The sequence below is a fragment of the Notamacropus eugenii genome, chromosome 1, assembly GCF_028372415.1.
Source record: "Notamacropus eugenii isolate mMacEug1 chromosome 1, mMacEug1.pri_v2, whole genome shotgun sequence".
In the NCBI taxonomy this organism is placed as follows: Eukaryota; Metazoa; Chordata; class Mammalia; order Diprotodontia; family Macropodidae; genus Notamacropus; species Notamacropus eugenii.
The window spans coordinates 239,638,462-239,646,250 of NC_092872.1; the positions used below are offsets into that span (position 1 = coordinate 239,638,462).

Here is a 7,789-nt window from a genome sequence, read left to right on the forward strand (position 1 = left end):
CTTGGCTAAAAGTCATACAGATAGTAAACTGGGGAGGCAGAATTTGAACTCTGATCCTCCGACTCCAAATTCACTGCTGCCTTCTTTAGTTTGGCACTGGGGTCTAGTCAGTTATACACAAAGATTACTGCCCTCAAACCCCCAACCCACACACATGATCACATGGTCACTTCTCCCCTTGCTCAGCCTTTATTTCCCATCACACCCATAGCCTTCTAGTCAGAAAACTGGCTTGAACCATTCATTGTTTCTATATCTGGTGACAAACAAGGGACTGGTCTCTTATTCTCTCTGGGTCCTGGGGTTGGAGCCATGCTGACTAACATCCACAAAGAACCAGTCACTGGTGTACAATTTCCTCTCATAGAGAAAAGGGGTCATAGGGTCCAAGATTTGGAGCCCAAAGGACTTCAGAGACCAGTGAGTCTCCCTACCCTCTTTATTTTACAGATAATGAAACAAAAGCCTAGAGAAATTAAATTACTTAACCAGAGTTACAGAGTTAGTACGTTTCTGAAACAGGATTTGAACTCAGGTCTCCTGATCCCAAGTCCAGTGCCCTACGCAGTCTGCTAGGTTGCCTTGAAGGTGACCCCTGCCACTTGTTTTTTGAGGCTCTTTTAAGGTTTGCATAAGGGTTTTCTTTCCAACAGCCTGGGGAGGTATATAGTACAAAGACTATTATCCCCATTGTACAGATTCAGAAACTGAGGCCCAGAGAAGGGAAATGACTGGCCCACAGTTACAGAGCCAGAATTAGAGCTAAGCACAGACTCAGGTCTCTTCAATTGGATTCTAACTTGCTTTGTTGATACACTGTTTCCTTGACTGGGTATGAAGTCAGTTTCTGGTCCTTTCTCTTTCATTAACATACAGTATGACTTTAAGCAGCAGTGACTATGACAATCAGTGAGTCACTCTGCATTTATTAAGTATGACCTATGTATCAAGCACCGTGCTAAGGGCAGTCCCTGCCTTCCAGAAGCTCCCAGTCAATGGAGCTACAACTAACGTTTATATCATGGTCGAAGTTTGTCAAAGTGCTTTACCTTTAAGCCTCACAACTACCCTGTAAAGCAGATACAATAGGCATTATTATGCCCACTTTACAGAGGAGAAAAGTTAGGTTCTGAGAGGTAAATGACTTGCCCATGGCTACACATCTGCTAAGTGGGATTTGAACACAATTCAGGCACCTCACTGGTCCTGCCTATAAAATGATAAGAACAACTCTCATGCCTGTCTTACAAAGTGATGGTGAGAACTAAGTGAGATCATAGAGCCATAGACTGACAGCAAGGAAGATCCACTGGTGAAGAAACTGAGGCTCCATATAGATAAGTCTAAAGTAGAGTTGAAATTGGCACCAGGTTCGATGACTAGATCCAGAGCTCTTTCTACTGGACTGTGCTGTCAGAGCACGTAAAGGGATGTGTAAACCTTGACATACTTTACAATACAGAGGGAGAGTAGGGGAGCCCAGGACAGCTACACCAGCCATTGGCAAGCAAGGTGGGGAGGGAGGAAATGATGGAGGGATGATGGAAGGGAAGGAAGGAGGAAGTAAGGAGAAAGGTAGAAAAGGAAGGAGGGAAGAAGGGAGGGAAGGAGAAAGAGAGGAGAGAAAGAAAGTATAAGAATGGGAAGGAGGAAGGAAGGAAGAAAGGAAGGAAAGAAGGAAGGAGAAAGTTAGAAAGGGGAGTAGGGAGAAAGAGAGAAGAAGAAATGAGGAAGAAAAGTGTAAAGAAAGGAGGGAGGAAGGAAGAGAGGAGAGAAAGAAAGTGGAAGGAAGAGAGGAGAGAAAGAAAGTGGAAGGAAGAGAGGAGAGAAATAGAAAGTGGAAGGAAGGAAGGAAAGAAGGAAGGAGGGAGACAGAGAGAAAGGGAGAGAGGGAGAAAGAGGAAGAGGGGAGAAGAGAGGAAGAAAAGTGTCAAGAAAGGAAAAGAGAAAGAAAGCAGAAGGAAGGAAGGAAGGAAGGAAGGAAGGAAGGAAGGAAGGAAGGAAGGAAGGAAGGAAGGAAGGAAGGAAGGAAGGAAGAAAGGAAGGATAGACAGAAACAAAGAAACAGGCAAACAAAGAAAACACATTTATAAAGTGTAAAGCATTGCACTAAGCTTCGAGGACACAAACAAAAATGAGATCATCTCCAGCTTAGGGAATTCCCCTTCCAATGGGGGAGAGAGCACATGTAGGTTTCAGCTACAGGTCAGATGGAAAGGTCCCCTGGTCCTCAGGATGCAGAAGTAAAGCAGATGGTAATACATCTTCTTTCATGTCATTTCTGCTGCTAATCATCCCCGTTTCAACAAGGGCATTGACACATATACACATCAATATTGGCGAGGGATTAGTACGCGTTTGATGGTCACAGGAGTGGCCAGGTGTGCAGGTGTGGGCTACCTCTGGGTTGTAAATGGGAGACTGGAGCCCTGGGGAGCTGCTGAGGGCAGAGATAGAGATTGGGGAGTCATCTGCATAGAGGTGATAATTAAAGTCATGGAGAAGGATGAGATCGCCAAGGAAGTGGGTATGAAAAGAGAATGGGGGAGGGAGAAAGACAGAGTCATCAGGGATGTAAGAGAGAAGCAGTAGAACATGGTGGCAGAAGCACTAATGCTGAAAGCAAAGGAAGCTTTCTAGAATCCCAGCTCTGCAAATTGCTGCCTGTGACCTTAGATAAGTCACGTCCCTTCTGTGAGTCTCAGTTTCATTATCTACAAAATGAAGAACTTCAACTAGAGGATCTTTAAAACCTTTTCCAGAGTTCAAATTCTATGATTATAAAGGGGCAGAAGGATGAGAGGGAGAGAGAACAAAGGAGTCAGGTGAGGATTTCTTTTTTTAATGTTTTTTAATGTATATCTTTTGTTTTTAACATCACCTCTATTCCTGATGGTTTCCTTTCCCCTCCCCTTCCAGAATTTCATCCTTTATAACAAAGTACTAAAAAGGAGGAAACAATTTAGTAAAAATTAACCAAGATATCAAAAAAAGTCTGACAGTATATGTAGTATTCTACACCCATTACGTCTTATGTCTGCAGAAGAGGTACAAGCAGCATGTCTCATTGATTCATGGATATGTTCAATTGGATGTCCCACTGATAGCTCAAACTCAGTGTATCCAAACAAACCTTACCAATGCTCTTTCTCCACTTCTTGTTGTAGAGTCATCATCATCCTCCCAGTCTCCCAGGCTTGAAACGTCAGTCACCTTTGATTCTTTCTTTCCCTTTCCTTTGAACATTCCATCAATCATCATTTTGGTCTCTATAATACTATTTCTACTATTTCTCCCATCCCTCCCCTCTTTTCCATTCACTGACACCATCCTACCTCATGCATACATCACTTTCTTATCTGACCTATTGAAATAACCTCCTGGTAGCCTCTCTGCCTGTACCCTCCACACTCTCCATTCCTTCCTTCATACTGTTGCCACAATAACCTTCCTCATATCCGGCTGAGATCAACATTCTACTCAGAAATCTTCAATGATTCCCATTTACCTGGTAAAAAAAAAATAAACTCCTCCTGGCATTCAAGGCTCTCTATCATCTGTCTTTGATCTATTTTTCTTGTGCTCATCTCACATTCTTCTCCTTATTCTCTTCCCTGAGACAAATGGGACTACTCCACGTCTCTCACTTTTTCCCTGCTCTCTCCTATCTTCTTCCCTTTTCTTTCTTCCCTCATATTTTAATTTTCCTTATTAATTAAAAAAACCCACATCCTTTTTATTTACTTTTTTGACTTTGTGCTTGTGTCTTCAACATCTTCACAATGATTTTTCCCTCCCCACTCAGGAATGCACGCTTGATCCTGTCACAGACACATTTAGCACACACGAAGCCACCATAAGCCCTCCTGACATGCTTTTTTGTCTTTGATAGCCTCTTAAGAACTTCAGGTCTTAAGGCATGAACACCTCAAAGTCTTCCTGGGCACATACCACATACCTTCACTGATATTGGTGTTTTTCCAACTTTCTTGGCATAAAGGCAAACAATTCTATGATCTGGGGTTCGTGATGGCTGAGTTTTGTTGGAAGTGGTATTTATTGTACGACAATCCATGGCGATATGTCAAATGTTGAGCCATTTTTCATTTCTCTCAGGTCTGTCAGCACAAGAGGGAAAAACAGAAGCTCCTTCCTTTTTCTCATGGCATTTCCCATACTGGGAATAGACGTCCCTTCCACCCTCATCCCAACTAGATTTACAGAAATGAAATCCTTTGTTCAAGGTCTCAGTTCTTCATGAAGCCTACTTTGATTGTTCACCGATGAAAACGGCCACCGCTTCCTCAGATTTCTCCTAGTACCTTTTCTGGATTTCATTGCACTGAGCATATGCTCTTGTATTGCATTTATGATCTTTTTTTCTTCTGCTTCCATTCCCTCACTCCCAGAGGGCAGGGGCTAGATCCCTATTCATATTTGTTTTCCTAGAACTCAATATAATATCCTGCCCAAAATAAGCCCACAAGAAATACTAGTTGAATTCAACAGAATAGAAGCCTCACTGACCTGTCTACCTGATATGAAATATCCACTTTCAGACTTCAAATGGGACAGAACTGTTTGGAAATACAGAGACTTGTCCTATCACTTCATGTTCCTGGTGCTATCACCTCTCTAGGGGTCCCTGGGCATTACCTCTCTGGTCCTGTTTCCTTCTCTATGAAAACATCATATATATATACACACACACACACACACACACACACACACACACACATATACACACATATACACACACACATATATAGTATATATATATACATATATATAATAATGATGTGTTTGATTGTATGATCTTTCGTGTCCTTTCCTGCTCAGATATTCTATGACCATAATTTCAGGGACAAAGGAATAGGGGAAAGGAGAGCCCCCACAGACAAATATCTAGTCTTTTCCCGTGGCCATATAATGGCTGAGAGAAGTGTCCTGGACCAATTGGTTGCACCTAGAAATTGGGAGGCTGGATCCTTGGGTTCCAGACAAAGTCACTGATGGACTTGCTGAAGAATAATAATAACTAGTATTTATAGGGCATTTTAAGCTTTGCTTTACGTATTTTGTAATGGTAAAAGTTAACATGTATATAGCAAGCAGCCAGGTGGCTCAGTGGGTAGAACACTGACCCTAGGATCAGGAGGACCTGAGTTCAAATCCAGCCTTAGACACTTCCTAGTTGTGTGACTCTGGGCAAGTCATTTAATTCTGTTGGCCTCAGTTTCTTCATCTATAAAATGAGTTGGAGAAGGAAATGGCAAACCACTCCCCGGAATTTGCCAAGAAAAATCCCAAATAGGGGCACGAGGAGTCAGACGTCACTGAAAAACAACTAAGCAACAAAATGCATAAAGCACTTTCAGGTTTGCTATACATGTTGTTTGTCCTTCATTTCTGAAGAAGGCCAACGGCATCACTGATGATGTCCTGATTCGTGGGTGAGTTGGACTTAAATGAGGAAGCACTGAGCATAGCTCTAAACCTCACTCTCTCTTGCAAAGTCATTGAAGTCCAGTGACAAGACAGTTGGTGATGGCCTGGGATGCACTGGATCCCCTTGGCTTCTTCTGTGTCTGACCAAACTCCAAGTGCTCCACAGTGCCTGCTCCAGCCACCTTCATGGCTCTTGGAACAAATTGTTCTCATCTACCCGTTCTGCTGAGGGTATGTCTTAACATGCGTGGAGGAGACAACCCCTAACTCACAATGAATTTAAAGCTGGTTGATTACCCTTAACCTGGTTTAGTCCATCTGCTGAGATGTTTCACTGTGAGTAGTCATTTCTAATGTTCCAGCTTCTTGGAGCTACAGGTGAGAGTTGAGTGAATTAAGTCAGCATCAAAGGTGGATGGGAAGTCCTGAAAAGGATTGGGCAAACCCTCATATCAGAGCAGCTGTGAACATCCCATACTCAGCCAATAATGATGATGGTGATAGCAGTGAAGATAATACATCACATCTATATACCACTTTAAGGTTTGCAAAATGCTTTATAAAAGTTCTTTCATTTTATCCTCCCAGCAACCCTGAGACATCAGTGCTATTATTACACCATTTTATAGATGAGGAAACTGAATCTGAGGGCAGTCAAGTGACTCATCCAAGGTCACACAGCCCCCAGCTGTATAGCACTTTAAGGATTACCAAAAATATTGTTCACAACATCCAGTGAGGCAGGAAGTGTGAATATAATCGGTCCAATTTTGCAGATGAGAAAACCGAGGATCAGGATCATAGCATCATAGTTTGGATCTGAAAGGAACCTTCAACAGCATTATTTACATTCTTCCATGCATTTGACAAGTGAGGACGCTGAAGCCCAGAGATGTTCAGATCATCCATCCACATGCTCTTATTAAGTACCTACTGCGTTCTACTCACTTTGCAAAGAGGAGACACAAAGACAACAGTGAAGTCAGCCATGCCTGTCCTAAAGGAGCCTATGATTCATCAAGGGGGGAAACATTTGTATAAATAATGCGGAAAATAAATTCACTGTAAATACAGTCAATCTTTGCTTTCTCGAGCCAGAGAACCCTAGTGGGTTCCAGACAGTTCATCCATTTTGGGGTTACTCTGAGAGTTGAGGAAATTTTTCCTTACAACAAGCCTAAATTTGTCTCTTTGTAACTCATTCCACTCACTGCCTCATGGTTGCCTATCAGATACTTGAGGGGAGCGACTAGGGTCCTGCTGAACCTTCTCTTCTCCAGGTTACATAACTCCAGTTTTTCCAATGATCCATCCATGGTGAGCCCCTTGGCAATGCCAATTGCCTTCCTCGTGCAGGACAAAAACACTCTGAGAGTTTTGGAAAGATGTTTGCTTGGCAGAAATGTCTGTTTCCATGTCCACTCACAACATTCTAAAAAGCTAATGCTCTTCTATAAATTTTAAGTCTTTCTTAAGCTGAAACTAAAAGTATTATCATTGCCACAAAACTAAAAATATTTCTTTAGTCAATGGTAGAAGCAGAGATACTTTGTGAGTAAAAGAAGCAGCTTCTAAAGGACTTCTAAAATCTTGAGGGATATTAGACCACAGGTTTAGAGTGACAGGTCATCTAACTTTCCTTTTACAGATGAGGAAACTGAGGCCCAGGGAATTCCATTTACTCAGCTACATAGGTGGTAAGTTCACTGCTACCTCTGAAGGTGAGGTGGTTTCCCTGTAGTCACAAAATTTGTAAATGGCAACAAATCCAGATCCTTCTTTGCCAAAACCATTGTTCTCTGTACTACATCACAAAGGCCTTAGGTTCTCTGTGCCTCAGTTTCTTCAAGTAGAAAATGTGAGTAATCCTCCTAGCTTGCTCAGTTTCTCCCATGGGAAGGAGTAGGAGTGGAGATGATTTTAAAAAATCAATAGGGCTGTAAGTGCTTTGAGCTCATTGAAGATAAGGAAGATGACAAATGATTAGAAGAGCAGGGGCCCTCTCTATCCACTAATGATCCTGGTCCTGGAGACTGTCAGCAGGTCTGTAGGGATGCCGTCCATATGCTGCAGACCCTGGGTTAATAGAGATTCTCTCTCTCTCTCTTCTCTCTCTCTCTCTCTCTCTCTCTCTCTCTCTCTCTCTCTCTCTCTCTCTCTCTCTCTCTCTCTCTCTCTCTCTCTCTCGTTCTTCTTCCTTCTGTAGCTATATACGAATACATCTAATTCTTCCTCCATCATCGTATACATTTCTATATCTAAACACACACACACACACACACACACACACACACACACACACACACACACACACACACACACACACACACACACACACACA

At 42.5% G+C, this 7,789-nt stretch overlaps 1 pseudogene; it reads right to left on the bottom strand.

Moving 5' to 3' along the window:
- Positions 1-3,736: 3,736 nt before the first annotated feature.
- On the bottom strand, positions 3,737-4,100 carry LOC140524710 (large ribosomal subunit protein eL34-like; annotated as a pseudogene).
- Between the last annotated feature and the right edge of the window lie 3,689 nt (positions 4,101-7,789).